The 18,689-nt window shown below is 39.3% G+C and overlaps 1 protein-coding gene across 11 annotated transcripts in view; it reads right to left on the bottom strand.

Annotated features, from left to right (window-relative positions):
- The window catches only part of CALD1 (caldesmon 1), a 196,744-nt gene that overhangs the window by 127,813 nt on the left and 50,242 nt on the right, over positions 1-18,689 (bottom strand). For 10 of the 11 annotated variants that reach the window (XR_008658602.2, XR_008658604.2, XR_008658606.2 and 7 more), the window contains exon 2: positions 3,670-3,757. The gene's annotated coding sequence lies outside the window, so the exon portion shown is untranslated. Of the gene's footprint in view, positions 1-3,669; positions 3,758-4,351; positions 4,525-18,689 lie in introns of those variants that run through there. The other variant, XM_063642284.1, reaches the window with a different exon arrangement.

Here is an 18,689-nt window from a genome sequence, read left to right as displayed (position 1 = left end):
GTGGTGTTGTAATGTCCTCTACCCTCTTTACTATGAAGGTTTCCAGAATGCTGGGAGTCCCATGGGACCTGTGACCTCGTGTCCCCTCAATCCTTAACCAAATCTGGACTATGTCCAGGCTCATTGTGGATTTTTCTTCTCATATCTCATGACAAGGACCCAGAGAGTGGTCTCCTTGAGAGGAGACTCCCAGGGAAGGGAGTGGATTCCAGACCTTCTCCCATATGAGCCTAGTTCTACAGCCACTACCAAAAACCCACAGGAAGGAATCTTAGTTTAAGAAAGATCCCTTCAGATCCTACTATAAAAAGCTTGAGCCCACCTGAACCAAAGGAGACTAAGGACTTTGTCTAGGTTTCCAGGGAGGCTCATTCTGCAAAACTCAAGAAAAGAAGAAGAAAATAAAAACCCAAGCTTCTCTTTCCACTCCATCTGGAGCTTCAACTGACTTCAAAAATATTGGCCCACAGTGGTTATAAAATCTCCCATTCGAAAACAAAGGCAAAGCCTTCGAAGTGCTTACAACTCAAAGCACTTCTTTTACATGCTCATAGGAAAATGATCTTTCTCTCCAAGCCCATGAGCTGACTGAAATTAATGAAACACAGTTGGGAGGTACCTATGTTGGCCACTGGCCGTCATTCACTGGAACACCCCAACTAGACCATTCATGGATTGCAAAGGGTTTCCTCTTGCTTTCAACATTTCTCATTTGATATAAATAGTAATTTGCATAAAATCACTAACCCAAGTGTCACTGACATTTTGGGTACCTTCAAGAAAATGGGCATCTTTTTCCTAGCTACTCCAAGAACACAAAGAGGAAAGTGTGGAAGTGGGTTCTTGAAGAAAGCTGGTATCTCGATGTACATTTAAAACAATTGGGTGAGGTAGGAGAATAAAGAAATGCAGGATGTGGCTTCTAGATCTCTGATAGCCTCTTCTGCTAATAATCAGAAAATCACCCTGAAGATCAAGGGTTTCTACTAAGGAAGGAGAACTAAGACAGAGAGAAGAAAAGTAAAGTAAAGCAAGGAGAGAACTTAAAGGAAAAGAAATAACACTTTGGAAAATAAAAGAGAGATGAATAAATACCTTTACCCCTTTTATTTGCATCATGCTAGCAGAGCAAATTAGGGAAATTCAGCCCGAGGTAAATATGGCTCCGTGAGAAATGACATTTGATGGTGAGGCCTAGAGAGGGGAGGCTGGTAATGACTGTCAGCGGCCATGGCCTAGCCCCTCCACTCTCTGGTCTGGCAGGGAAACCCTAAAATACTGCCAAAGCTTATTCTGGGGAACAGGTGGAATGGGACAATCAGCAGGGGACAATGGACAAAGGAGGGAGTTCAGGGCAAAAGAGGCACAGCCCTCCACCCCTATCTGGGGCCTTTACTGACTAAACAAGATGATGCGCTGTGACCACTGCGTCACAGCCACCTGACCCTAAAAACAACCTGCCCCTGTCTCTTTGGTCGTTAAGGATTCTCATCCTGGCCTCCCCTCCTGTCCATTCTGATCAGCTCTGATTGGCTGATGAAGAAAATGGGCCCAAAGGAAGTTTGTCTAAGATTCCCTGAGCAGGCAGCAGGGGAGTTGTACAATGACCATAGGTGGAGTTAGCTAGAAGGGAGCAAAGGTGGGTAGGAGAAGGCTCACAGGAATGGTTTGGGGCATAGCCCCCAAAAGACAGGACAGAGAAGGAACAAAATAGGTCCAAAAACACTAGGGGAGAAAAAATAGACACACACATTAGCTCATCTACATATTCTCACACAGCTTCATTAGAAGTATCATGTAGTGTTCTTCCTCTTGGATGGGTCCTTCTCCTGCTATCTACCAGGAAAAATTTCCATATATAATTTCTGATGGAATCTTTAAGCCACTGCTCCTCTCCCTCTACACAGTCTTCCTTGATGGCCTCATCCATTGACACACTGCTGCTTCCTGCCTGTAGGCGGTGACTGTGAACATCTCTGGTTCTCAGCTTCAGACCTGCTTATGCATTCTTTTCTAGACACATGCCCTTGCATGTCCCACAGGCTTCAAACTCAGTAAGTCCCTCTTGGATCCCCGAACAGTTTTCTCATGGAAAGGCCACCTTAACTGGGCATGCTCGTGCTATTTACTGTTTCCTACCTCTGGAAGAAAGGTAACTCTCCTGCTGTTAGTTAATCACACCCTTCTTTCAATCTTTCTCCTCAGCCTTAACTTATTTCTACCTGTCTTGGGGGGCAGGAAGTGAGGAGAAAGCATCTTAAATACTCATCATTTGGAGACAGTCTTAAAGCAAATAAATTGTAGGTTCAGAGGCTGCATCTAATCCTCTTTCCATTCATTCATTCAGTCATTCATTTAATAAATATTACAAAATGTCTACTGTATACAAAACCTCCTCTAGTGCTATGAGAGATGAAAAAGGCACATTCTCTGATTTCAGAATTTATAGAATATCATAGGGAAATGAGAGCTTTACCCAAATGACTATAATGCACTGTAGGAACTGCAAATGCTCTGAGAGTAATGTAATCGCTGAAGGAGTTCAGGAGGGGAGAAGCAGAGGGAAGCCCATGTGCAATAAACAAAAAATCAGCATATTAGAGAGAGAAAATGATGGTGGCAGCATTATGGGGTGAGTGGTATTTCCCCCAAATTCATACGTTGAAATCCTAACCTTCAGGACCTCAGAATGTAACCGCATTTGGAGATAAGTTCTTCAAAGAGTGATTAAGTTAAAATGAGGTCTTTAGGGTGGGCCTAATCCAATATGACTAGTGTTTTTACAAGAAGAGGAAACTTGGGCACGGAGAGAAAGACACCAGACAGGTGTGTGCCTGGAGAGATGACCATGTGAAGACACAGGGAGAAGGTGGCCATCTGCAAGGAGGGCCTCGAGAAATCCACCATGCCAACACATTGATCTCTGACTTCCACCCTCCAGAATGGTGAGAAAAGAAATCTCTATTGTTTAAGCCACCCAGTCTGTGGATTTTCACTATGGTAGCCTGAGAAAACTTGCATGGGGGCAACAGATAAAATCTTGAAACAACAATTGCCTGAGTGGTATGCTGAACTCCTGAAGAACTTTTCTACCCACTGGAGCCAAGCTCAGCAAAACTGTGAATGAGTGAAATGCCCTTTGGTTTCTCCATCCTCTAAAGTGGAAATCCCCTCTTTCACCTCCCTAGGTGGTCCTTGTTCTGGTAGACGTTTTCCTCCCAGGTGAGAGAGATTTGTTGAAAGTGAGGGGTACTTAGTGCTCCTGAGATCACCAGTGTTTGCACAAAGGTGAGCTTATTCACCTTGGAATGCTGACTCATGTTGTCTTTATTGATTCAAGTCACTAGCATTTTCCACAGGAAGTGAAGACTTCATGATTGATCCAGGACTGTTTTGTGAAAGATATTACATTGCAGGAAACATTTAAAAATAAAGCAAAAAAAAAAAAAATCAGATTACAAAACAGAATACAAGACTTGATAGATCCTTTAAAACTTGATAGATTCTAACTGATTAATTAACTGGTAAGTAAAGTAGGAGGGCCACAGCAGAAAAACTGGTTTCTCACAGTGCATCTTTAGATGTAAGAATTTAGAATATCAGGCACAGAGGCTGTGTAATTCCTAAGAGCAGAGCCCAAAGTATTAATAAAACATAAACTTTACTCACAGGTCAGCAATCAGATGTCTGAGCCTTCTGGTTGATCACTAATCCCTGTGGAATTTGATTTGATGATCTTGAAATGTTCCAGTGATACCTGGAATAAAAAGAGGATGGAAACATAATTAAGTTGAATGAATTTTAGTTAATACAGACTATATATTTTCAAATATCATTTCTTCCTCAAGTACTGTTGTTAGTTAGAATCTAAAGGGAGAAATAGGGCAGGGGTAGAAATAGCTATTGTGCATTTGCATTTTAAGGAAAATACAGTTATCGCAGAGTCCATCCATTTATTCTGAATAAATTATTCTGAAGAAGGAGGTATAGTTAAGACAAACCCAGGGGCAGTATTTAATTGCCAAGTTTCTTTTTCACTGCTCCCAATCCCCTCAGTATTTTTATTTCAAAATTTGAAAATGAATAAAGGGAAACTGAAGGAAGAAAATGTTATAAGTGGAAAACTTTTTTGGTCTGTAGTGTCTATGTATGTCCATGAACTATCTTGTTAGTGAGAGAAAGACAGAAAGGCTTTCAAGAGAAAACATAAAATGAATGGCAGAGTCACTAACAGTGGAGTTTGTCTTCAGATAATCTCTTTCCTTTCTATTTTCAGATTTAGGGTCTAAGGGCCAGAAAGTTGATAAAGCTCTTACTCCCCGTTTTAAGATCTTTCTCTCCCATCAGTTACCTTGCAACTTCAAATAGATGCCCGGGTGAACCATTCCTCCCTTGAGCCCTTTAAGCCATAGCTTTTAATGCAGTGCCCGACACACAGATGCTGGCTGCCCTGGCTCAGAAGCAGTTGCCAAAGGTCTCTGCAGGGAAAGCTGAGTCTAGACCGGAGGTAGTAAGGAAGGAAAAGGCCCAAGATGAAGGTAGATGGGAAGAGAGCTGGGCCCTGTTAGGCAAATGAGCCTGTCTTCCTCCCTGAGTCCCCATTGCAGCCAGTGGCAAACAGCCAGGCACTAGTTATTGCTCCTTTGATTTAACCATCTCCTCGGGCATGAGGAGAAATGAGTTTTATATGAAAACATTTACTATAGGAGAACCAAGGTGTAATAAAAAGAAAGAAGTAATTTCTTCCCTCTTGATCAGATTTCTAGTCCCCTAAGAATAGTGATTTTCTTAGAACCCTCAGGAAACCTCTAGCTAAAGTCATTCAGTAGCATGAAAAACTGTAACTAGCACCTTTCTAGATTAAACAAAGAGAAAAACATTGCTAGCATATATTTACAAGAGATGGTTAATATCCTAATTTAAAATTTCTACTGCAAGTATTCTCAGAAAGATGGCATTTTCCAAATGGATACTAAGAGGCTGGTGGTGGGGGAAGAGGGGAGGGTGAGATGATAACTTATTTCAACAGAGAATCATTGCAAAGGTTAAATTAGGGATCCTTTACAAAAATAAATAATTGTAAATAACTAAGAAGACCCAGATTTTCATTAATTTAAAATTTTATCTTACATGGTTGAATTAGGGTCTCTGATTTCAACATTACCATTTTTATAAAAGAATTCCTCTGTGACTTTTTCATAATATGATTTGCTTTCATTATGGAAATAATAATAATAACTATCGTTTGTTAAGTATTTTTCAGTGATAGGCCCTGTGCTAAGCACATTGCACACATTATTTCATTTGATGACTGTAACAACCTTGTAAAATACATATTCTTATCTTAGGATAAGCACTGAGAAGTTTCTTGGCTGAAGTCATTTGCCTGAATTCACCCAGCTAGTGGTGAGGCCAGTATTCAAAGCCAGGGCCTGACCCACCATGCTGGGTGTATTTGGTGGATACAGGAGCCCATTTGCTTGTTCACTGAGTGAGTCCTCTGCTCCAGGACACGACACACGGTGATGTACAAGGGCTCTGCTTCCATGGAGCTTATACTCTGCTGGAGTTCAGACAACACACGTTTCTGATAGTGAGTGAGCAAATAAAAAACAGCAGGACGTAAAGAGGTCCACTGAGGGTCCCTGGAGGTTGGATGGTGAGGGATAGTCTCTCTGAAAAGGAGACATCTAGGCTAAAAACACATTTCTAGGAAGAGGCCCCCCATGTAAAGATCTGAAGGAAGCATGTTCCAGGCAGAGCCCTTGAGAAGTCTGGTGTGAGGCTTTTATGACATGGCTGTGCGCTCTGGGATCATGAAACTCTTCCAAGTTACTCAGTCCATGTGGGATTCAGGCTTCTATGTCTGTTCGTAGAGTACACAATGCTGAAAGATGTGCTGGACACAGGGTCTTACCAAAAAACGATCCCCACAGGCTGCCTTTGCTGGAAAGCATGAGGATCTGTCCCTGCCCAGAGATGAAAGTGCCAAAGAAGCACATGATCACCTTTGTATCCAGTGCCTAGAGGGATGGAGGTTCCCCACTCCCTTTTTTGCTAGGTAGACTTCAAGAGAGCTGTGTTCTACAGGCTCGCACGAGCTCCTTTCATGCATTAGAGGATAAGGCAGATCATTTCTTAATAACAGACAGAAAAATGAAAAGCTACAGGACATAATCCTTAAAATGGGAAAGGAATGGCAAGTAGCTATTTCAATCATAGTTGGCAGGAAGTCACATAATTTGTGGGGATGGAAATTAAAATAAAATATTTAAAAATAGATCGATGGGTTTTAGTTAGAATGAACCAGTAATAATAACACATTATTAATTGTCTCTGCCTTACATTTATAGCTAAACATGGGAGCTAGGAGTATGCTAGAAGAAAAGAAATATATGATCTTAGGGAATTTGGGTCATTTAAATAAACACTAACAAGTGAATTGACCTTTTACAAGTCATTTAACCACTCAATTTCTTCATCTATAAAATGAAGCATTTGGAATAGATTTGCAACAGTACTCAATTCAGATGATTTATTTCTACCATCTTTCCATGAAAAAAAATGTATTGTGTATGTGAATGACCTTGATATCGTTTTGAATAAAACAAGTCCAACCAAGTTCCCCCTTTTCAGCATCTAACTGGGTGCTCAGAGAAGAGTATTGCTTTTCAAGTCCACCTATCCCGCCTCCTTCTCTATTATTTCTAAGAGATGAGTGCATTTTATAACTCTAAGAGAAACGATAATATATTACATAATAATATCTATAATTTATTGAATACCTACTATTTGCAAGGTATTTGATATCTGTTCTTTCATTTAATCTTCACAAGAAAACTGTGAAACTAGTTGTTTTTTATTATCCCCACTTGGAAGTAAGATTCATTGTCACACAGTTATTAAATGACAAGTTAGAATTAAAACCCATCTTGGTTTTATTCCAAAGCTCCTTCCATGGAGCAGCCATAGCTGCCAACATTGACATTTTCTTTTACCTTTTTGAGTTCTATACAACATTTTTCTTTAAATGTTTTGGAGGAGATTGTTGATGAGTTTGTGGAATGTAGCTAGACTGACGTAGGTATCTGCCTAAATGGAATAGCTTGTGGCGGTCCAGTGCTTTCATTGAGAATAACTAGAAACTCTGGATAATATTCCACAAAACCAAAATTAATTTGGAGACATCCCAGAGCTGCTGTGGTAACCAGGACTTGAGGGGCCAACATCTTAGAGAGAAGGAAGGCCTGGAAAAGTAATCTTACATTCAGCGATTTCCCCCTCAAGGAATTTGGTATACTTTGGATACAAAGGACAAGAGGACACAAGACAGAAACTAAGTAGAACATTTCTGAGAAGCAGAGCAGAGTCTTCACAGCCTTGTGGAGCTGAGGAGAAAAAACTTTAAGTGCAAGAGGGAAGGACCATTCTGGGGTGACAGAGCTGCGCTATATCTTATTCATGGTGATTGTTATTTAACTATATGCACTTGTCAAAACTTGCAGAACTGTACACTGAAAAGAGTAAATTTTACTGTGTGTAAATGACACTGTGATAAATGGTCTTGGGATACAACCTTAGTTAGGACCCTTGGAGAGTTCAGCCACGGAGAGGGAGCAAACCAGAGGTTGAAGGAGTCATGCAGAATGGAAGATGAGTTGTAGATCAGCTCAGCCCTGTTTAACTGAAGAGAACTTTCCCAACTCTATCAAAACAACCAGAAGGTAAGACAATCCCTATCTGTAGAAAAGTAACATCATGCCGCACCTAAATGAATATCTATATGGAAAAAGGAAAATCAAAACTTGACCTCTATTTAGCATCATTCCCCCGAATTCTTTCAGATTGATTGTGGATCTAAATGTGAAAACTTACACATTTGCGCTTTCAGGAAAAAAAAAAATCTCCATGATTTTGGGATAGTCAAAGATTTTGTAAACAGGGCATAAAAATAAAAAACTTGTGTTGCATTAAAACTAAAAACCATAAAAAGAGTGGCGATTCAAGCCATAGATTGAGAAAATATTAGCAATATGGATGACAAAGAACTTGTATCCAGAATATATAAAAATTTCCAGACATCAAAAAGAAAAAGATGGATGATCTAATAGAGAAATGAGTAATGATTTCAACAGGCATTTCACAAACAGGATATTTAAAATTGCCAACAACTAAAAAATAAATTAGCCAGGTGTGGTGGTGCATGCCTGTAGTCTCAGCTACCTGGGAGTCTAAGTTGGGAGGATCTCTTGAGTCAGGGAAGTCAAGGCCACAGTAAGCCATGATCATGACACTGCACTCCAGCCTGGGGACAGAGAGAGACCTTGTCTCAAAACAAAAACAAAAAGACAAAAAGGTCAACAAGCGTATGAAAAAGTGCTCAATCTCATTAATCGTTAGAAAAATTCAAATTGAAACTTACGATGAACTAAAACTACATACCACTAGAATAGCTAAAATTTAAAAGACATAAATCAAAATGTTGGTGAGCAACTGAAATGCTCATGCACTGCTTTGGGAATATAAATTGGCAAAATCACTTGGGAAAAAGATTTGGCAGCATGTGCTACAGCTGAATATTTGTATATCCTGTGACCCAGAGATCTTACTCATAGGCATATATAAAACAAAAATCCATGCATATATTCACCAGAAGACATGAACTTGAATGTTCATAGCAGTACTATTAATAATAGCCATGAAAAGGAAATAACCTCAATGTCTATCAACAGCAAAATGGATAAATTGTGGGAGGCAAACAATGAAACCCTATATAGCAATTAGAATGATCTAAGTTTTGCTCAGGCAATCAATCTCAGAATCATAATGTAAACAACACAACAAAAATTACTATATGATTTCATTAATATAAAAACTGAAGCCCAGACAAAATTAATACTTCATGTTAGAAATCAGAATAATGGTTATCATGAGGCAGTGGCTGGGTTCGGGAAGGCATGACTCTGAAGGGACATTTTGGGGGCTTCTGAATGCAAGTAGTATTCTGTTTTGTGATCTGGATGCTGACTACTCAGTTGCGTTCATTCTTTGAAAGTCCATCACTCTGTACAATTATAAACTGTGCACTTCTCAATATGTTGCACATCATTAAAAACAGTTTTTTAGAACATGTGAATAGAAAAAGATGAAGCTTTAGTCTGGAAAGATGACAACTCAAGGGAATTTATCAGCTCAAAATATATAAAATCACGAAAGTTCACTATCTCTGGTCATATATTGTACCAGTAGGAAAATAAAATAATAAAAAGACAAACAATGAGAGAAAACAATAAGATAATACAAATCAATGTACTCTGTAGGGGGAGAATTGTAGTTGGGAAGGCTGGGATCAATTTGGCCAGTTATTTCTAAATTAAAAGTCAACATTGGATTATTTACCAATGACTTAGTGAACTTTCCATATATATATTTTGGCTTATCATATCTTAAAAGGGAAATATTGAATGTTTTTGCAAGTGGCCCATACCAAGGCAATGCAAATACAGGGACTACTTATCATCTTAAGAATGCCATGAAATTTCACCATCCATCCAACCCTTTGCTTAGCATCCACTGTTTCTCGTCCTCACTTTTAACCACCCACCTTCCCCAAATTATTTCTTGTAGCTCTTTTGTGCCTCAAGCCCTTGAACAATGTTTCCTCTTTATTTCTTAAAATTGTATGTTTCCATTTCAGATTTTGCCTATGTATCTTGAACAAATTCATCTATAGTATGCTTGTATTTTAGTATATAGGTTTATGTCTGTATGAGAATCTCTTGATTTTTATGGGATATGTTTTCTGTGTTATTAAGGAATAATGCATATGGAAATATATACAGATATTTGTATAAATGAGTAGATAAGAGGGACAAGATGTATTAATATGATAATATGTTAGGAATTTAGCTACCAAACAAGCTAAAGTGGGAAATTAAGGAAATTGTTCTTAAAATTAAACAAAAAGTCAATTATTCAGTGAAAGTCAGAATTTTTGTGGCACTCTGTTGCAAACAGATTTATTGGATAGCAGACAAAGCTTTAAATCATTCAGTTAGATTGAACATAGATCTTTCCCATTAAAACACATGGAATTATAAGACTGACTATGGGGTCACATAGAACTCTACGCTTAATAACCTAAGAGAAGCTCTTTAACAAAGACACCTAACAGGTACCAGTTACTTCAATTTTAAAATGAGGATAATAATAACTACCTTGAAGGGTTTTTTTCTTCTTCCATTGTATGTGGTTAATGCCTCTATGGTAGCATTGCATGAGTATGGGCTTCCCAATGGTAAGGGCACGGTCTTATCAATCACTCCATACCAAGCATTTAGCATGTTCTCTGGCATATATCATATGCTTCATAAAAGTCTGTTGTTGGCCGGGTGCATTGGCTCACACCTGTAATCCCAGCACTTTGAGAGGCCGAGGCGGGCAGATCACAAGGTCAGGAGTTTGAGACCAGTCTGGCCAACACAATGAAACCCTGTCTCTACTAAAAATACAAAAAAAAAATTAGCCAGTGTGGTGGTGTGCACCTGTAATCCCAGCTACTAGGGAGGCTGAGGCAGGAGAATCACGTGAACCTGGGAGACGGAGGTTGCAGTGAGATGAGATCGCGCCATTGCACTCCAGCTTGGGCAACAGTGTGAGACTCCGTCTCAGAAAAAAAAAAAAGAATGAAAGAAAAAAGTCTGTTGTTGAATAATGATTGAGATAACATATAAAGTGCCTAGTATTGAACCTAGCATGCCATTGACCCTTGATTAATATTATCAGCTCCTTTCTCTGCCTTCTTCTTTGCTATTCTGCATCTAGAAAGTAGAGTGGCTCAATTCTTAGCTTATTTCTATACCATCAGGTCCCAAGACTAGCAAGCTACCCAGGGAAATTTTGCTGAGTTCTTCTTAAAATTTTATGGAGTGCAAAGGATATAGCTTAGATGTATGTTCTCAGAGGAGCCAGTTTTGTAAAACTATGAAAAAAAACCAGATCTTATCCTGTTCTACGATAGTAGAAAAGATGGGCTTTGATATCTTAAAATGGTGCCTAATCATTGCAGCCTTTTCTCCTTTCTCTTGGACAGTCATTTAATGAAGAGAAATCTGTGACGCTATTTGCATGATCAAAGATCTTTCAATTGTTAATAGAAGAATGAGGGTGGATTTTTGCAGGCAAGATGATTTCTGATTGAAGAAGCAGTGAGAATGTATCCATGAAGGTCAGATGTTTATTTTTAAGCTTCGTGAAAAGTTCTGTACTTGTCTGAAGCAAATAGGAAAGAGAAAGTCGTTTGTGGTCTTATGAAATTTCTGAACTTCTCATGGGAAAGTAGCTGACGTCAGTGTTTGATAAGTTTCCTGTGGCTATAGGCATAAGAGACACTGAGAAAAATGTATCTTTCTCTTCACAGAGTCATAGTGTACCTGAAGTTTGAGCTGGGTATAACTACAACTCATCACGAAAGACCTAGTGTAGATAATAAAAAGTCCAAAGTTTGTGAAAAGGCAGTGGCAGTTGTTTCTCTTGCCTTCATCATCGTATTCATCACCACTGCCACTACCACTGTCATCATTATCAGAGCACTTACTGTTGTTTGTAAGGCATGATGTTAAGTTACCTAAGTTTCAGCAAGTGATAAGAAATGGTGCACTTAATTTTTATGTATATTAAATTTTCCAATGGATGCAGTCTTCTGGTTCTCTTCTGCCTGTGTGTCTGTGTATGGCTTCCTAAATGAATAGAACTTATCAAAGAGAAGCAACTATGAAGATTAGAACCCTCATGGTTGAGGAGGCAAAGCTGAGGAAACAGGATGGACATCCGAGCAAGGGTAAGAGTCATGTCATTTATCTGTATTTTTTTTTTTTTTTTTTTTTTTTTTGAGATGAAGTCTCACTCTGTCACCAGGCTGGAGTGCAGTGGCGCGATCTCAGCTTACTGCAACCTCTGCCTCCCAGGTTCAAGTGGTTCTCCTGCTTCAGCTTCCTGAGTAGCTGGGATTACAGGCACCTACCGCCACACCTAGCTAATGTTTGTATTTTTAGTAGAGACGGGGTTTCACCATGTTGGCCAGGCTGGTCTCGAACTCCTAACTCAGGTGATCCGCCTGACTCGGCCTCCTAAATTTCTGCGATTACAGGTGTGAGCCACCTCGCCTAGCCTCATTTATCTTTTATCTGTAGAATTTAGCACAGCCTCCAGCATATAGGATAAATTTAATAATGTCCAGTTTGGCAAAATTGAACCTCTTTAATTCTATTATACTCTCAATTTTTGACAATCTCATCAATAAAGGTTGTACTTAGAAATTTTCGATTTCACAGAGAAGGAGTGTCTCAAGTCAATAAATTCTAGTTCAGGCTACACGTCATCAAAGTGATCAGATTATCTATTGTGCAATTAAGTCAAATCTGAAAAATTTAGGCACACTTTATTGATGTAATAAATACATTTCATGTTCCTATTTATAATATGTTCTTGTTTGTTTAAAGTATGCTTAAAACTTTTTCTAATGTTAGTTTTGACTAGTGATTGAAGTTTAACTACCTAAGGACAGGGCCATATATTTCCTTTATGGCCAGTTGCTTAAGGTAAGCAAAAAACAAAGCAAAATAACACCCTAAGTGGAATTATCCTGTTCCTCTTTCCCACGTTCCAACCAACTGGCATTGCCCACCTCTCCTCTCTGCCACAGAGCTGTGTAGTAAGACCTAATCCGGAGCCTTGAGCTCAGTCGGTGGCAAGCATGAAACCCTGACAGAGAGAATCTGGGCAGCGGCAGGACACAGGGCTCAGGTCAGGATCTAGAATCACCTTGTCCTACCCTTGCAACCAAAAGCAAAACCATCAGTATGTGTAGCCTTGAAAAAATTCACTAGATGTCATTCCTCAGCATTTTAAAGAAAGCAGGCAGTACTTTATCTCTTTGCACATTCAACTGAAAGAGTAACTAGTGAAGGCTGCAAGCCCATAGGTTAGATACAGAGGCCTTTGCACTAGCAAACTGGTGAAATATCACACTCACTCTGTCTGTTCATCATCACCCAGATATCCATCTGTTAATGTCTAGGAAGCTGTGGACATCGGCAAACACAGCAAAATAACAATGCACAGGGGACTGTTTTGTGCACAGGGCCCTGGGAAGGGCCAGTGGAATTCCTCTGATCAGTCTCCTTTTGACTTTTTCCCATAGACCTTGTTCCTGCACTGAAATGTCTGGAATGTTTGGTAGGGATGAAGTGGGTTGGTCACAGGGCAAGTATGCTTCTATCATCAATCAGATCAGCCATTTGTGGGCTGATTTCCAAGTGCCTAGTGACATCACAAATGGGTTAATCATACAAATACATGGCACTTTTACAGTAAACAGGGCTTTCATATCTCTATTCTTAAGTGATTTTCATAGCAACCCTGGAGGTCAGTAAGGCAAGTATTATTGGCAACATTTTATAAATAAGACCTAGAAAGGCCTAGAGAGGTTAAATGGTTTACCCAAGGCTTCTCAGCTAGTGATGGGAGGAGCTGGGTCCCCAAATCTGTTCTTTTTGTAGAACACCATTCTGCCTGGGTTTGATTAGTTAACAACTAAGTTCATTTAGCAGGAGCTGGTTATTTTTTATTTTAGGACAAATCAATCAGTACATCTGTTTTTGGACATCGGAAGAATCCACTGCTCAATTTCTAACTGCCATCACGGGCTAAACAGTTTTCAAATAATTATCTCACCTTTGTGGCCTTTGCAATCTGGCCTGTCTTTGCAGTAATCACACAGCAGAGAAAGTGTAACAAGCGATAAATACTTCAAGCAACCCTCCTAATATCAAAGCATTTGAACATCAAAACAGATCTTTCATCAGGTGTGGTGGCCCACCACAGCGGCTTTCTATGTGGAGTTCTGATCACAGTATTGTTGCTATTCTGACGTATCATCAGAAATGGGAGGTTTCATGTGATTTACTTTTTAAAATATTAGGAAGGATTCAAAGTTATCCGTATAAACTTGATGCTCATTCAGTTGGATTCTAGGCATCTTTCTTCGGTGGAAGAAAAAGGCCTGTTTGTCTTCCTCTAAGTGGGTCTTTTCTGTGAATGTCATTCCTCATGTGGGGGCAAAGTTTGAGATTTGCTCTTCTACTAGTCCCATCTCATGAGACAAAAAGTTAGGCCCAGCTTGGGATTCTATTTCCCGTTATTAAATGGGAGTTGCTAAGGAGACAGCAGAGACGGAGAAAGACAAGATCACTGCTCTCAGAGGGCTAACACTCTAGTGGGCAAATAAATATTAAATTATTTATGTCATATTCATTTCTGTATCCCCAGTGTCTAGCATAGCTCTGAGCACATAGCAGTTTCTCAATAAATGTGTGTTAAGTGAATAAAGAAGTGAGGTCTCCAGAAGCTCAATCTTTTCCACTTCTAAATCTTGATGGAAACATCATTCTCCAGTGCCCTCCTTCCCAGGGCTAACTGAAAACTGACACAAGGTGGACAATGAGAATCTCACTGAAGAATAGTACTGCTGTTTTTATTGGTAATACATTAGCTGGTTGATGGTAATGTGGACAGTATCAAACTTCAGTCTTACATGGCCACAAGCTTAAACCCAAGCTGCTATCTTTTTTAAAATGTGGAATTTTAACCAGAAGGATAATATGCAGATACAGATGGGTTAATGAAACCCATTTCCACATTAATAAGATGTTTCATATTGAACATCCCATAATGTTTATCTCCAAAGGATAGTATTTTTAAACATAGCAATGCTTCCATTCATATGCCAAAAAAATCCCCCAAAAACCAGAAGTTTCACTGGGTTCAACATTTATAGCTAAGTGGATTGAATTAAGTGAAAAAGATAAATTAATTCAATAAAAATTTTTGGCAGTTGCCACCAAATAATGTTGGGGAGCTCTTGAAATGGCAATTCTGGCATTATGCAGAATTCTGTTGAAATGGCAATTCTGGCATTATGCAGACACAGTCATAGGCTAAATAGAGCTGATAAGCGTAAGTATAAAACATGTCTTGCAGCTTCATAAGGAAAAGTTCTAAAACATACTATCCAGAGACAAGACAATAATTCTTATATATCTGGCACATAAAGATGTGATTGTGACAAACTACTTTTAAAGAGTTAAAAAACGAATAACTGTGAATAACTTAAAATAACTAAGCTTGCATACAAATGCTACTCCAGAACCTTGAGCAGAGCTACAACTATATTATGTGGAATACGCTAGAAGAGTGAAGGAGGAAACAAAAAAAGGAAAAACCTTAAACTTAGCCAGAATTTAAATGATATTGAGGCTGCACAGATACTTAGGTTGTCTTGCGAGTATATTTCTCCCGCTGTCTGTCTGTGTTCCTTCATTTCCTGATGTGGCTTAAAAGAAAAAACTCAGATATGAAAATCAAAACTGACCTTATTATGTTCTCAGGCTGTTTGGACCCAAACGAGGGAAATCCAGGAGTGTGGGAACTTGATCATAAGATCCCTGAATGAGCAATCACATTTTCACACAACTTTATACCCCACAGTATCTCAGGCAGCACTTGACAATTATTCATTGCTGGTTTTCAAGACTGCTTTTATTTCTATTTCACTCTACTGAAAAAGGTCCCAAATTGTTACAGGTAGTCAGTCATGAGCAGGGAGCAGGAGAGGGCTCTCCACCACCCACTAGAAATGTCAGGTGATGGTTTGGCAATTATCCCTTTGCCTCTCTAAAAATGATAATTCACAGCAGCCAGAAAGAGACAATCTCCTGATGGTCCATACCTGTTAACATTTTAAAGTGTTTTTTTTTTTTTAAAGTGTTAACTGAATGCAGACCCCAGAGAGAAACAGCTTTCTGGAAATGCATATTAAGAGACAAAAATGACAAAGTAAGATCTCATGGGTACTCTCTGCTGGAAAAAGGAAGAAAGCCTCAGATGGGCATGTGTGTAACTCCCTAAACACACTGCGTGTGCGCATTTCTCAAGAGTAAGAAGGGCTCTGCGCATGCCCACCCTAAGGAAGAATCATGGGGAAAAGATGAGCTTATAAAAGTCCTAGGATCACGGTTATACAGGACACTTGACTTTCTCTCTTTAACACTCACGTGCCTGCTTGGGTGTCTTCCAAGCACACCTTTCTTTCCTGTTCTAAAGCCTTTTAAAATAAATTTCCACTCTTGCTCTGAAACTTGCCTCTATCTCTTTTTCTGCTTTACACGCCCCTCAGTTGAATTCTTTCTTCTGAGGGGGCAAGGACTGAAGTTGCTGTGGACCCCTATGGATTCGCCGCCGGTAACTCGCAGATAACTCGGATCTCTTCCACTAACAAAAATCATCAAATCTATAGATGTTATGCCATCTCTGAGTGCTATATAGATATATGTTTTATTATAGAAAGTATACAAATATGCATTTTATTATAGAAAATACAGAAATTATGCAGAGACCGGGTGTGGTGGCTCATGCCTGTAATCCCAACACTTTGGGAGGCCGAGGTGGGCAGATCACGAGGTCAGGAGTTCAAGACCAGCCTGGCCAAGATGGTGAAACCCCATCTCTACTAAAAATACAAAAAAATTAGCCAGGCGTGGTGGTAGGCACCTGTAATCCCAGCTACTTGGGAGGCCGAGGCAAAGAATTTCTTGAACCTAGGAGGCGGAGGTTGCAGTGAGCCGAGATCGCGCCACTGCACTCCAGCCCGAGCAACAGAGCAAGACTCCGTCTCAAAAAAAAAGAAAGAAAGAAATTATGCAGAAAATAATTCTAAAGTCTCTTTTCAGCCTTCCCACCCTGAGATTACTTTAAAGTTTCAATATATTTCCTTCCAGTCTTTTTTTTTCAACAAAGGTAAGATTCTATTTTAAAAACAAATGTGATGTTATGCACTCAATTTTTTCACTTATTATATTATACATATTTTTTACACAATTTTTAAAACATGATTGATAACTTTACAGTTATATGTAATCAATACCTTATCACTGGACATTGAGAGTATTTCAGGTTTGGGCTATTATAAGTAGTGCTGTGATGGACATTCTTGTACATAAATCTTGATCACTAAATCTCTACCATTTTGTTTTTGCATTGCTAAGTAATGTAGAGCTTAGTACTCTACCAGCGGCTCTCAGGGGAATCAAACTGATCACATTTTCTTTCTGTGAATTCTTCTTATTTCCACATACACCACTGGGGAAGTTGGAATATTTGTAGTTGAGTTACAGCAAATAACAGGAAGACAAAATGGTAAAGACTTCTATTGTCATTATTCACTGCCAAGATTATAGAAGCACCAAAAAAAAAATATTGCCTTTAAAAATCTGATTTGAGATCATATCCTTCGCAGGGACATGGATGGGGTTGGTGGCCATTATCCTTAGCAAACTAACGCAGGAACAGAAAACTAAATACTGCTTGTTCTCACTTATAAGTGGGAGCTAAATGATGAGAACACATGGACACATAGAGGGGAACAACACACACTGGTGCCTATTGGAGGGCTGAGGGTGGGAGGGGAGAGAGGATTAGGAAAAATAACTAATGGGTACTAGGCTTAATACCTGGGTGATGAAATAATCTGTACAACAAACCCCCATGATACACATTTACCTGTGTAACAAATCTGCACATCCTGCACATGTAACCCTGAACTTAAAAATCTAAAAAAAATAAAGATCTAGTTTTTAAGATTGACTGATGCCTTGATAAATGAGATAATTCAAAGGTGTAGCAAATTAAATTATTAAAATCAACTGCATTATATGTAGACACACACAGAGGAAGGGTGAAGAGAGAATAAATTCTACGAGTGAGATAACCCACATCATAGTAGAGCCTCTGGTGGTTTGAGAAAGCCTGTTAAGGAAATATCAACAGTGGATTTAATGCTTAGGGTGCAAGCATTCTGAAGATGGGTGTTAAGCTTTATACTTTTGTTTCCTGTCTATAACTCACAAAAAGTTCCACCACTACTCCCCGGCCCCTTTTTTTTTCCCTCAGCAAACAGGATAGAATTGAACACAGTCCATGTTTCCCAAGTTTTTCCCATCTTAGCAAATGACACCAATATTTACCTGGTTGCTTAAGCTCTGGACTTGGGAATCATTTCATACACTTCCTCCTTCCTTATCTACCGTTACTCCCTCTACAGTAAATTACTAAATCCAGGTGATTCTCCCTTCAGGATATTTGCCTAAAATGGTTCATTTATCTTCATTATTGTTGCTGCCACTCAAATCCAAGCCACCATCATCTCATCTGGACCCTTCCAAGAGTCTCCCAACGGTCTTTCTGTTCTAATCTTCCAGCCATCTGCAAACAATTACCCTTTTAAAAACATAAATCTAATCATGTCACTGTCCTGCTTAAAACATTTCGGTAGCTTCATAGTGCATCTAGAATACAGATCCAACTCTTCCCATGGCCTACAACGTTGTGTATAATCTAGCTCAGCCTGCCTCTCCAGCTTCCTCTTGTGCCTCTCTCTTTTGTGATCCAGTCACGCAAGCTTGCTTTCAATTTCTTGCATGGATCTAGAGCTTACTGGCCACAGAGACCAGAAATGAGTCCCTCGCTATTACCTAATGACAAAGGCATACTTCTTACTTGGATAGTTCTTAGCCTTTCTTAAACCCACAAAGTCAAAGTTGGAATAGTATTAAATAATTGCAACACCCTGAAAA

The sequence above is a fragment of the Symphalangus syndactylus genome, chromosome 6 (assembly GCF_028878055.3).
Source record: "Symphalangus syndactylus isolate Jambi chromosome 6, NHGRI_mSymSyn1-v2.1_pri, whole genome shotgun sequence".
NCBI lineage: Eukaryota > Metazoa > Chordata > Mammalia > Primates > Hylobatidae > Symphalangus > Symphalangus syndactylus.
Note: the sequence above shows the minus strand (reverse complement) of the source record. Positions and strands in the feature narration are given on the sequence as shown.